Genomic DNA, 13,371 nt, shown 5'->3' on the forward strand with positions numbered 1-13,371 from the left:
TATACATGCTAAATAAAGATATATGCAATACACTAAGTGCAAATAAAGATATATGCAATACACTAAGTGCAAATAAAGATATATGCTAAATAAAGATATATGCTATACACTAAGTGCAAATAAAGATATATGCAACACACTAAGTGCAAATAAAGATATATGCTAAATAAAGATATATGCAATACACTAAGTGCAAATAAAGATATATGCTAAATAAAGGTATATGCTATACACTAAGTGCAAATAAAGATATATGCAATACACTAAGTGCAAATAAAGATATATGCTAAATAAAGGTATATGCTATACACTAAGTGCAAATAAAGATATATGCAATACACGAAGTGCAATTATATATGCTAAATAAAGATATATGCTAAATAAAGATATATGCAATACACTAAGTGCAAATAAAGATATATGCAATACACGAAGTGCAAATATATATGCTAAATAAAGATATATGCTAAATAAAGATATATGCAATACACTAAGTGCAAATAAAGATATATGCAATACACTAAGTGCAAATAAAGATATATGCTAAATAAAGATATATGCAATACACTAAGTGCAAATAAAGATATATGCAATATACTAAGTGCAAATAAAGATATATGCTAAATAAAGATATATGCAATACACTAAGTGCAAATAAAGATATATGCAATACACGAAGTGCAAATATATATGCTAAATAAAGATATATGCTAAATAAAGATATATGCTATACACTAAGTGCAAATAAAGATATATGCAACACACTAAGTGCAAATAAAGATATATGCTAAATAAAGATATATGCAATACACTAAGTGCAAATAAAGATATATGCAATATACTAAGTGCAAATAAAGATATATGCTAAATAAAGATATATGCAATACACTAAGTGCAAATAAAGATATATGCAATACACGAAGTGCAAATATATATGCTAAATAAAGATATATGCTAAATAAAGATATATGCTATACACTAAGTGCAAATAAAGATATATGCAACACACTAAGTGCAAATAAAGATATATGCTAAATAAAGATATATGCAATACACTAAGTGCAAATAAAGATATATGCAATACACGAAGTGCAAATATATATGCTAAATAAAGATATATGCTAAATAAAGATATATGCAATACACTAAGTGCAAATAAAGATATATGCTAAATAAAGATATATGCAATACACTAAGTGCAAATAAAGATATATGCAATATACTAAGTGCAAATAAAGATATATGCTAAATAAAGATATATGCAATACACTAAGTGCAAATAAAGATATATGCAATACACGAAGTGCAAATATATATGCTAAATAAAGATATATGCAATACACGAAGTGCAAATATATATGCTAAATAAAGATATATGCAATACACAAAGTGCAAATATATATGCTAAATAAAGATATATGCAATACACTAAGTGCAAATAAAGATACATGCTATACACTAAGTGCAAATAAAGATATATGCTATACACTAAGTGCAAATAAAGATATATGCTATACACTAAGTGCAAATAAAGATATATGCTATACACTAAGTGCAAATAAAGATATATGCTATACACTAAGTGCAAATAAAGATATATGCAATATACTAAGTGCAAATAAAGATATATGCTAAATAAAGATATATGCAATACACTAAGTGCAAATAAAGATATATGCAATACACGAAGTGCAAATATATATGCTAAATAAAGATATATGCAATACACGAAGTGCAAATATATATGCTAAATAAAGATATATGCAATACACAAAGTGCAAATATATATGCTAAATAAAGATATATGCAATACACTAAGTGCAAATAAAGATACATGCTATACACTAAGTGCAAATAAAGATATATGCTATACACTAAGTGCAAATAAAGATATATGCTATACACTAAGTGCAAATAAAGATATATGCAATACACTAAGTGCAAATAAAGATATATGCAATACACTAAGTGCAAAAGATATTTGCTATGCACTAAGTGCAAATAATGATATATGCTATACACTAAGTGCAAATAACGATATATGCAATACACTAAGTGCAAATAAAGATATATGCAATACACTAAGTGCAGTAAGGGTTAATGCCCGACGAGGTGTCCATTATCAGGTTTTAATGGACGACGGCGAGGCGTGCGCGTCGGACGGTTGCCTCCGCCGAAGTCCATTAATACCTGATAATGGACACCTCGAAGGGCATTAACCCACTTATACCATGGTCACTTACGAAAGAAAGACATATTTAATCAATTAATAATACTTTAATGTGTTTTAGAGTAAAAATCGTGAGGGTTTTTTATTTATTAAGTCGAGCGCACACTATTTAATAGTATACTGGCGTTGCCAAGCAACGTGGCCACAGCAAGCCGACCGCAGCAGTTGATCAGTGAGTTTGAGCCAGCGCATCATTTAAAACTGTCATCAGTTCCAAGGTGTACATTATCACTTTTTAACGGACACCCTGCAGCCAATCAGAATCGAGTATTCACCCAGTCCATGGTATAAAATAAAGATATATGCTAAATAAAGATATATGCAATACACTAAGTGCAAATAAAGATATATGCTAAATAAAGATATATGCAATACACTAAGTGCAAATAAAGATATATGCTAAATAAAGATATATGCAATACACTAAGTGCAAATAAAGATATATGCTAAATAAAGATATATGTAATACACTAAGTGCAAATAGCGATAGATTATGCAATACACTAAGTGCAAATAGCGATAGCGAAATAACAGCCTAACCCTACACAATAAACACTTTATTGCCAGATCAGTGCTGTTGTAAAGTCATGCTTTTTTCACCTCCGCCAACTCTCTAAAGTGAAACCTTTTTTAACTCTAACTCTAAGTAATCTTCAAATAGTGATTCATGCATTCGTAACATCTCGACTAGACTACTGTAACTCACTTTACTTTGGTCTATCTCAGTCTTCTCTCTCTCGCCTACAGCTATAGTGCAAAACGCAGCAGCTAGACTCCTCACTGGGACACGCAAGTATGAGTCGATCACCCCTATCTTATTCAAACTCCATTGGCTACCTGTCAAATCTAGAATTGATTTTAAAATTTTACTCTTTGTGTATAAAGCTCTTAACAACTTGGCCCCTCAGTACCTGACCGATATGCTCTGTCTGTACACTCCTTCTCGTACTTTGAGATCCAGTGATCACTGCCTTCTCATCGTGCCTAGATCCAGACTTAAAAAACGAGGCGACTGTGCTTTTGCGACCGCAGGCCCAAAACTTTGGAACAGTCTGCCTCTCTATATCAGACTGGCTCCTTCAGTTTCCATCTTCAAATCTTCTTTAAAGACTTTTTTTGTTCTCTCTTTCTTTTGATGCTCCTTGATTCTAATACGATCACTGCTTATTTTTTCTTTTGTTTTATTTGATCAGTTGTTAATTTTTTGTCCTGTACTGCTCTGCATTTTTATTCTCTGCTATGTACAGCCTTGGTTGTTTTTAAATGTGTTTTATAAATAAATATTGTATTGTATTGTATTGTATTATTAAATATCCATTATGGTACACATATTTTCTTCATATTTATTGAAAACAAATGCCTTTTCAATCTGAAATGGGAAAAGTCCCCCACACAGCCCCCCAGAACAGATATTGTGTGTGGAGTGCATTTATGATGACTTAATATGCTGTCTAGGTAGGCAGCTCACTAGGTTTTCAAACAGAGTCATTATGTAGCATCTCCTCTCTTTTCTCATCCCTTGTATTTCTTTCTTTTCACTCTAAATCCATTCTGTCTTTCTTTTATAATTGTTCTCTATAGGCTTACGTTCTCCAAGACACAGTTCTTCCTAAACAATCCCATCGATGCTCATCATGAGGAAGAAAAGCGAGGGAGGTGTAGAGGTGGGTGGAACTGGTGGAGGGAGTCACGGAGAGATTGATGATATTAGGGTGAGAAGAGGCTCAGAGAAGACGTGAAAGAATGAGGGTCTGAACTGAAAGAAAACCATTGGCCTCTGTATGTAACAAAAGTCTGAGGTAGAGATAACTAGATCGTCTGAAGAGAATGGCTGAAGTGTGGTGTTTGCCCATACAATACAAAACATGTGGCATGATGCTAAAGGGGTTGTAGGTGGTTGCCAGGGTGTTGCTATGTGGTTGCTAAGATTTTCTTTGTGGTTACTAGGGTGTTTTGGTCCAATTTAAAGGAGAACTCCGGTCAATTTTAACATTGAGCTCATTTTTTTTGTACATTTGGAGTGCTGTCAATACAGAGAACAACGACAAAAATCGGTGTTGCCGACACCGAGTTATTCTATTTTTAAAATTTGCACCCTGTTGACTTCAATGGGGCAAGTACTAAACCTGCTTTTAGCCTCTTAACATCCTTGATGTGTCATTACAAGTGCACAGGTCATGTAAGTGATTCCTTCAGAGTGAACATGAGTGGATCTGACTGCAGTAGATGTGAAAGAAATGTATAAAAATGATGTTATTTTAGCCATCGCAAATACCTGTTTACATCCTGTTTTTCGGTTGAAGTCCAAAGTAGTCGATTGCCGAGTTCATGCGCGTGATCATTGGTAACTAAACCTATGCGCATGAACTCGGCAATCGACTACTTTGGACTTCAACCAGGGTTATTATAGTTTTGCATTTTTCATTAGTTTTTATTTTTATTTCGTTTTGACTTTTTGTTTTCAAATTCAGTTTAGTTTTAATTAGTTTTTAAAGTGGGTTTGCTAGTTTAGTTTAGTTTTTATTTTTTGAAAATGCTTAGTTTTAGTTTAGTTTTTATTAGTTTTAGTGTTAGTTTTAGTCTTTTTTTGTAATTTGGGTTATTTGTCAGGGGCAAGATTCAAAAAGGTCGGAAAACGTATTGTGTAATAATAACTCAACAAAAACATCATACGATTTTAGAAAATAGCCAATAGCCTACTCATCTGGATTTAAGCAGCAAACATTCAGTGTAAAAGTAAAAAAATGACATAACATTATTTTATATTTGAATCACAGCTTATAGTGTTTTGACATCGACAACCACAACCAAAAAGTGCATTTTACCTCAAACTTGCGACTAGTTAACTTTCTAAAGAAGGCCAATCGCTTCTCGGGTCAACATTAACACACTGACAAAATTATATTCAGAATTTAAAATATTTTTATACCACTTTTTAATGTGTGATTGTGTAAAGGTGTTCACGAGATAGAGATACCAACCTTTCGCGAACTTGCTTTCAACGTCGAACGAACACTCGTTCTCATGGAGACGCGGTGTGCACGGAGGGGAGGGGCTGTGTGTGTGTGTGTGTGTGTGTGTGTGTGTGCGCGCGCGCATGTGAGAGACGCATGGGGAAAGGAAATGTATGGAGGCAGATTAGTCTCAAATATAAATCACGCAAAAAACATGATTCACAAATGCGTAGACAATTTCACATGCATGAAACCTAATTCACGTACACACAAAAAAAATCCACGTGTGTGAAAAAAATATATATTCACAAAAAGCAATTCACATGCGCAAAATAAAATTATATAATCATAAAATACATTTCACAAATGCAAAACACAATTCGTAGATATACAACTGTGCACAAAAACCTTTGAATGTTTAAAATGTACGAGTGTATCCTTGCATTTGAATGTGCAAATCGTCATTCACGGACGAATCGCCTTAGATACGTGTGTGTGTGTTTTTGAGACTTTCCTGGCAGCATAACACTCGTAACACAGAGCAGTCGTACTCTTTAGCCAATCAGATTTAAGCTTATCAATCGACCAATCAGTATCACGTGAGGGCGGGCCTACCTGCATGTTACGTCATCAGCTTTCGACCAGTTCATGGCTGAGCAGAGGTAAGTGCAGTTAATCGTTCATTTCTGTGTTAACTGAAGTTAAAGAAGTTTGAGATCAGTTGAAGCAATAGTTTATTAACTATTAACTGATGTAAGCAAGTGTTGTTGTAATCAGATGTCCCATATCGTGTCAAAAATGAAGAAGAATGATGCTTGTTTTGTTGTATTTTAGCTGAAGGTAGACAGCTCTCACAGCTACATTCACGCTAATGATTGCAAAACAATCATCTGTGGTCAATACCCATCGAGATTGTTCTTTAAATAGTGAATAGACCTATTTTAATGAGCAGCCAGTGTTTTTTGCCATTTGTGTATGATGTTAAATTATTATTAACACTTGTTTCCCTGCATTTTTTAGGATTACTCACCTTTGGTGTGACATCTGGATAGCAGTCACGAACATCTTAATTCATGTTGTTTCTTTATTCTCTTTTATACTTTTTTTTTGTATTTGTCTTAATTGGTAACACTTTATTAAAACGTTTCATTAGTTAACATGAACTAATAATGAACTGCACGTGAACAGCCTTTATTATTTTTTGTTAATGTTAACATTTACTAATACTTCATTAAAATCTTGTTAACATTAGTAAATGCACTGTAAACTAACAATGAACAGCTTTATTTTTAACTAACGTTAACAAAGATTAACAAACACAGCAACAAATGTATTGCTCATGGTTATTTAATACATGAACTAATGTTAACCTAGTTATTGTACCTTATTGTAGAGTGTTACCAATATATTCAACATGCATTTCCTTATGCTGTATTGTAATGTCAAGGTTTTTAAATAAGGTTTTTTATTGTCATCTTAAGGTCTCACAGGACAATATTGTGAAGCATTAATTTTACTTTGCCTAGTAAAATAGGTAAATCTGATTTTATGCTGATAAGACAAAGGTACTTATCATTAAGAGGCAATTAAGATTATGCGACTAAGATTACTCAGTAAACTCTATTCAAATACCATCACTTAATTTCCCACATCCTCTGTCTGCACCTCTTGTACTATAGGGTTTTAGTACTTTAAATATCAGGACAAAATCTTATATGTCCTAACAGAGAGGTCTACTGATGACCGGACTGAACACAATTCATTTTTTAACTTTTCACTTGATGTATTGCACTTATATTTATATACTTTAAAAGCAAAGTACACTCTGACTGGATCTCACAACTCCTGAAGAGACGTATATTTCTCTGTACTGAATATTGTGCTTCACACTTAAGACGGTCAGTTCATGAACTTCATATGTAACAGGAACATTAATCATGATCAAGTCATTTTATATATTTTATTCCCAAAGGATTCGGAAACTTTCAAATTAATAAAATGTGTACATCAAATTGAACTATGTCTGAATCTTTTAATTCTTTCAAGAACATTAAATAATGCATGCATAGCAAGGCTTTATTCCTAAAGCGTGTTCATATAGTCCGCAGGAGACAAATTAATACAGTAACAATGCATCACTTTCAACCACTTGTTGAAACAACTGTCAAAATGGATGGCTTGCAACATGACTGTTTTCAAAGAATTACAGTAGAAATGGTAAGATCACAGTACTGGTTGTCTGCAACTTCATACATCATCTGTCTTGGAAATCTGAAACAATAAAACTACATAATATATGCAGATCAAAACATGCCTCCTATATATATGCACGTCATTACATACATTATCATCAGTTGAATGTGTGGTGGACAGGACATGAACATCCATCAATACTAAAAATAAATGTTTATATTCACATGCAAACTTCTTTAACTTCAGTTAACACAGAAATGAACGATTAACTGCACTTACCTCTGCTCAGCCATGAACTGGTCGAAAGCTGATGACGTAACATGCAGGTAGGCCCGCCCTCACGTGATACTGATTGGTCGATTGATAAGCTTAAATCTGATTGGCTAAAGAGTACGACTGCTCTGTGTTACGAGTGTTATGCTGCCAGGAAAGTCTCAAAAACACACACACACGTATCTAAGGCGATTCGTCCGTGAATGACGATTTGCACATTCAAATGCAAGGATACACTCGTACATTTTAAACATTCAAAGGTTTTTGTGCACAGTTGTATATCTACGAATTATGTTTTGCATTTGTGAAATGTATTTTATGAGTATGTAATTTTATTTTGCGCATGTGAATTGCTTTTTGTGAATATATATTTTTTTTCACGCACGTGGATTTTTTTTGTGTGTACGTGAATTAGGTTTCATGCATGTGAAATTGTCTACGCATTTGTGAATCATGTTTTTTGCGTGATTTATATTTGAGACTAATCTGCCTCCATAGAAATGCAGCTTAATGAATACGCTGCGTGTTTTAAATAGCGTTAAAAAACTGAAAGACCTTGACAAAGACGAAAACTAAGGACATTTACTCTATAATTTTATTTTATTTTAGTTAGTTTTGCCAAACACACATTACAGTTTTAGTTAGTTATCGTTTTTTTGCAATGCCTCGTTTTTATTTTTATTTCAGTTAACGAGAATGTTTTTTCCCACCTAGTTTTCGTTTTTTCGTTCGTTTTCGTTAACGATTATAACCTTGACTTCAACCGAAAAACAGGGTGTAAACACAGGTATTTGCGCTGGCTTAAATAACATCATTTTTATACATATCTTTTACATCTGCTGCAGTCAGACTCACTCGTGTTCACTCATAAGGAATCACTCACATTTTCTGTGCACTTGTAATGACACATCAAGGATGTTAAGAGGCTAAAAGCAGGTTTAGTACTTGCCCCATTGAAGTCAACAGGGTGCAAATTTTAAAAATAGAATAACTCGGTGTAGGCAACACCGATTTTTGTCGTTGTTCTCTGTATTAACAGCACTCCAAATGTACAAAAAAATGAGCTCAATGTTAAAATTGACCGGAGTTCTCCTTTAAAGGTTGTTCTGATCTCTAGTTAAGGTTAAGGGTTTGTTACAGTGTTATTTTAATAAATATTTTTATACTGTATTTAATAATATCTTGAATTAGGTTTTATTTTTACATTTCAATTAAGGGCTGTCGACGTTAATGCATTAGCGCATGGGATTAATTCAAAATCCTTGCCTCGCCTGTGGCTTGCTTAGTTGTGGACACTTAATATTCAACAATATTGCAGATCTGACTGTACCGGCAGTGCTGTATGAGAACTGAACTGAGCTGAATGATGACATCTTTTGCAGATTTGCTTTGTAGATGAAATGAACTGATTTAATAATTGATGATCTTTACAACAGAACTGAATCAACACTGAAATGACTTCAGCTTAACAACAGCCGAAATGCATCATTTTCCTGTTATCTCTGTAAAGCTGCTTTGAAACGATCTTTATTGTATAAAGTGCTATAAAGCTGACTTGACTTGAGTCCATTATTATGGATGCACAAACATGTGCTGTGGCACTGTACATAATTATAGCTTCTGTGAATTCTGAGAAGTGTTTTTTTTCCTGTAATGTTTTTCATGGGTGCTTTTGTTTGGATACATTTATGAATTATATGGACTCTTTATATCAGTTGGATATTGTCCTTTTGTTGTCTCCAGGTGTCTTTTTTTTGGAAAGACACCTACGTTTACCTTGAAAAAGCTTGCAGAAAATACAGTTTTGCGAGAATCACCCTTCGATCTGATGGTTTACTTTGCTGGATATACAGTAGCAAATTTTGACTAAATGATAAATGGTGTATCCTTAATTTCACGATAAGTGTGCGATTAATCGCACAAAAAGGTATGATTAATCGCAATTCAAAATTCAATCTATTTTTAAGGTTACGTTTTTCATCTAACATTTATGCTTTATTTTATTTTTTGCCTAATTTACATTTTTTTTAATAGTTTAGTTGTAGTTAACAATGATCAAATCACTAACCCTATCTATGATCAGTAGTAGTGATAGTAAACCTCGCCTTAGCAAACAGGCTTTAATGACTCTGAAATGTTTGATTGTCGTCATGAATGTGTTTAGTTAGTTGTGCTATAGCGCAGTGATGAGGGGAATATCGGTCTCTGTTTGGCCCGTTTGGACCACTGCCACTCAAAAGCACACAGTAGCAGACGGTTTCTGCTCGCTCTGTCACACACAGTGTGTGTGTGTTTGTGTATTTGTGTGTCTGGCAGGCGGTCTGGGTCGTAGAGTCTAGTGGAACTGATTGTTACACCCTCACACGAAACGGCTGTGAGAAACCATCAGACACTTCTCATCTTCACTACATCTTTCCTCCTGCACCTGAAATCTCACCATCAGTCTTCCTTCTTTCTCTCACTTCTCCTTCTCACGAAGCACCCCCCGCCCCTCCATCCTCATTTTTCCTTTCCCACAATGCCCCATTCCCTCCACAGCTCCCCTGTTTCAGAGTGAGATCTGTGGAGAAAGGACGTACGATACCATATAAAAAGAGTTGAATGTCACAAAATATGTCCAGGTCACATTTTAATAAATGGATATATGAAGACTTCAGCAAAAGCCTCTAAGTCCGTCTAACGTTTTTCTTTAATATTAACATTTTTATCAGGCTCTAACTATGTATATGTTTCCATAAGTACCGACATTTCTGAATGGGCTGAGGCTGGGATTTAGTGAGTTTGAAGTGAAAGTATTTGATGAATGTGCGGAGAGCATTTTCCCTGTAAAAATGCATGTTACGTGTGTTCTGTTTTCTCTGTTTCTGTTTGCCTGTTTGATTTCCCAGTGTGTTTTATTGATTGTCGTCTTGTTAATGAACTCATTAGCTCTTTTGTTTGCTCTGTGTACTCAAGCCCTCAGTTTGAGTTATTTCTTGGTCCTGTATTGTTTATGTGACGTGGTTGTGATACCTTTTCCCTGAGTTTATCTATGCCATTTGGATTTATTTATTAAAGGACTTGTTTGCTCTAATAATCTCGGTTGTCGTGAGCTTCATATCAGCCATAAACCATTACAGCATGTTTTTGTAATTGCCAGTAATATGGCTTGCAAATTTTGTTTGCCTGGAAATGAATAAAATGGATGAAAAACAAAACCCACACCCTAGCAACCATAGAGAAACATGCCATGGCAAATAACTAAAACACCCTAGCATCTTATTGGTTTTTAAATAAAAGTTTAAATATAAATATAAATAAAATGAATTATTATTGAAAGGCAATAAATATGGTATACCTACTTTGCTATTGAAATATACTCAATGATAATAATAATAAAATAAATATTGAAATATAATAATAATAATAAAATAAATATTGAAATATAATAATAATAAAATAAATATTGAAATATAATAATAATATAAATTATTATTTTCATTACAGTGATGATAATTATGAAATATGCAAAAAAGGTACAAAAACAGGCTTAATTTTCTTTATGCAAAATATTTTCTTGACAAGCGTCGTGACTTTTTTTCTGTTTTTCTTTAGTACATTTCTTCTCTCTGTGTACATAGGTTATCACTCTGTGTTATTATTATTTATAAATTTATTTATTTTTCATTAAATTTCACTTGTATACTCAATTGGTATTCGTCTCGTATTCCATTCAGTGTTTTTCAACACTTCTTCTCTTTCTGTGGTTCTCTCTGTGTGTCTGGGCAGACATTGATTTTCTGCAGGTGTGTGTGTGTGTGTGTGTGTGTGTGTGTGTGTGTGTGTGTGTGTGTGTGTGTGTGTGTGTGTGTGTGTGTGTGTGTGTGTGTGTGTGTGTGTGTGTGTGTGTGTGTGTGTGTGTGTATGTGAGAATTTGTGGTTGTGGACAGCAGTAGTGGCATTCAGTCCTGTGAATTGTAGTTGAATTACTGTTTTTTTTTTTACATCTAGCACACATATTACTGTGGTTTAGGATTTTATATATATATATATGTGTTGTGTGTGTGTGTGTATCTTCCGCAAATTCACCCATGCTAGGACGAACACACATCGTGTCCACGGGATCCCTAGAGAACAGAGCACCTTACTGTGATATTTTCTCTGTGTGTGTTCAGTAAATCGATAGTGAAAGACTTATTGCCGTACTAAAGCAAAGTCCACTAAATGGCAAGGCAATTTATCAAAGAGAGAGTGAGCGAGAGAGGTAGAAAGAGACAGGCAGAGAGAAAGCATTTTTTTCAATTGTTCAAATGCTGTAAGTACACAGGACACTTTAACAGTTACCGCAGTGCTATTGTGTGTCTCGCATCTGTGTGAATCGTCTATTTGTCTTTTTTCGATCTATTTTTCCCCTATTTCAGCGACTGGCTATTATCTATTTTCTGGCCTTCGAGAAGGTACAATTTCATTTTTTTCCCCTCAAGTTTAGCTCTTCAAACCTGACAAAGTGTGACTCTGAACACTTAAGAGACAAGAGCAATATCAAGAATATAAACTTACCGTACAATATTTGTACAATACAATATTTAGTGCTTATTTAAGGTATCTGAAATACCTGGTTACAATGGGTCTCATTTGCTAATTTCTGCTTAAAATCTGGATACGGACTACAGATATCATGATATAGAAAGTTTCATTTAAAAAAAATATTCTGAGTTAAGACCACGGATACACTGTAAAACGTGATCTTATAACTCTTACAGTTTTGCAATTGCTAAAACACTAAATCCCATTCTCTGAATCCAATTCTCAATATCATAAACCAATTTGTCGAATAAATCACTTTTTCTGTAAAACATTAAACAAGTTCAGGTAGTTAAGACACTGTTTGCAAATCTCATGCACTCAATTTGGCAAAACTCTAAACACATTCTTACTTACTAAAACACATTTTTAATGGCGTTCCCGGATCACGTCAGAGGATTATATATTTGTTCTGGGAATTTGACTGCAACTTGTTTTGTAAACGAGGCACAGTGAAATTGAGAGTTTGCTACTGTATTGGATCTGACATCAACTAAAACTATGTGATTAAAAGTATTCATTCTGATCAAGAGTAAATAAAATTGAAATGACATGATAAAATGCAGTCTGTATTGCCGAATGCACTGTTGGCAAATATGAAGTTCAAGAACAAACGTTAGGGCAAATTCGTGAGCATACGCACCTGTGGAAATATTGCATTAGAATTTTGTGTGCATCCATAAGTATATTGATTGTATTATTGCATGCTATTAGTGAATGAAGCATGTTGCCTTTTAGTAAAAATACATATAATGCATTAGAATGCTTTATTTTACTACAAACAAAGCAAATAGAAGTAAAAATGGTGTTTTGTGAAGTGCAATTAAACACTGGAATTGTCATTTGTGTAATTGAGCCAACATTCAGCACGAAAACTTCACATTTGCATTAATATTCATATCTTTTAATTAATTTTCATAATGGAAACATAACACCATCCACTGGCTAATTAAATTAGTCTCAGATTCTTAAAAAAAAAGCTAATTTAATTAGATTACTTTCTGCAGGGAGAGGAAAGAAAAAGCCTTTAGGAAAGATTAAAAAAAGATCATTCATGTTCTTTGATGTCTGAGACATGCAAAGACCAAAATCTTTCTCCCTCGGGCCAGTGGACCCTCAACCTGATATATTTTATGTAATGAATTCATGAAACTACAT

At 33.7% G+C, this 13,371-nt stretch overlaps 1 protein-coding gene across 1 annotated transcript in view; it reads right to left on the reverse strand.

Annotated features, from left to right (window-relative positions):
* Positions 1 to 13,371, reverse strand: part of clstn2b (calsyntenin 2b) — a 76,623-nt gene that overhangs the window by 25,894 nt on the left and 37,358 nt on the right. The gene's annotated exons all lie outside the window — the stretch shown is intronic.

The sequence above is a fragment of the Scardinius erythrophthalmus genome (genome assembly GCF_964197995.2).
Source record: "Scardinius erythrophthalmus genome assembly, chromosome: 7".
NCBI lineage: Eukaryota > Metazoa > Chordata > Actinopteri > Cypriniformes > Leuciscidae > Scardinius > Scardinius erythrophthalmus.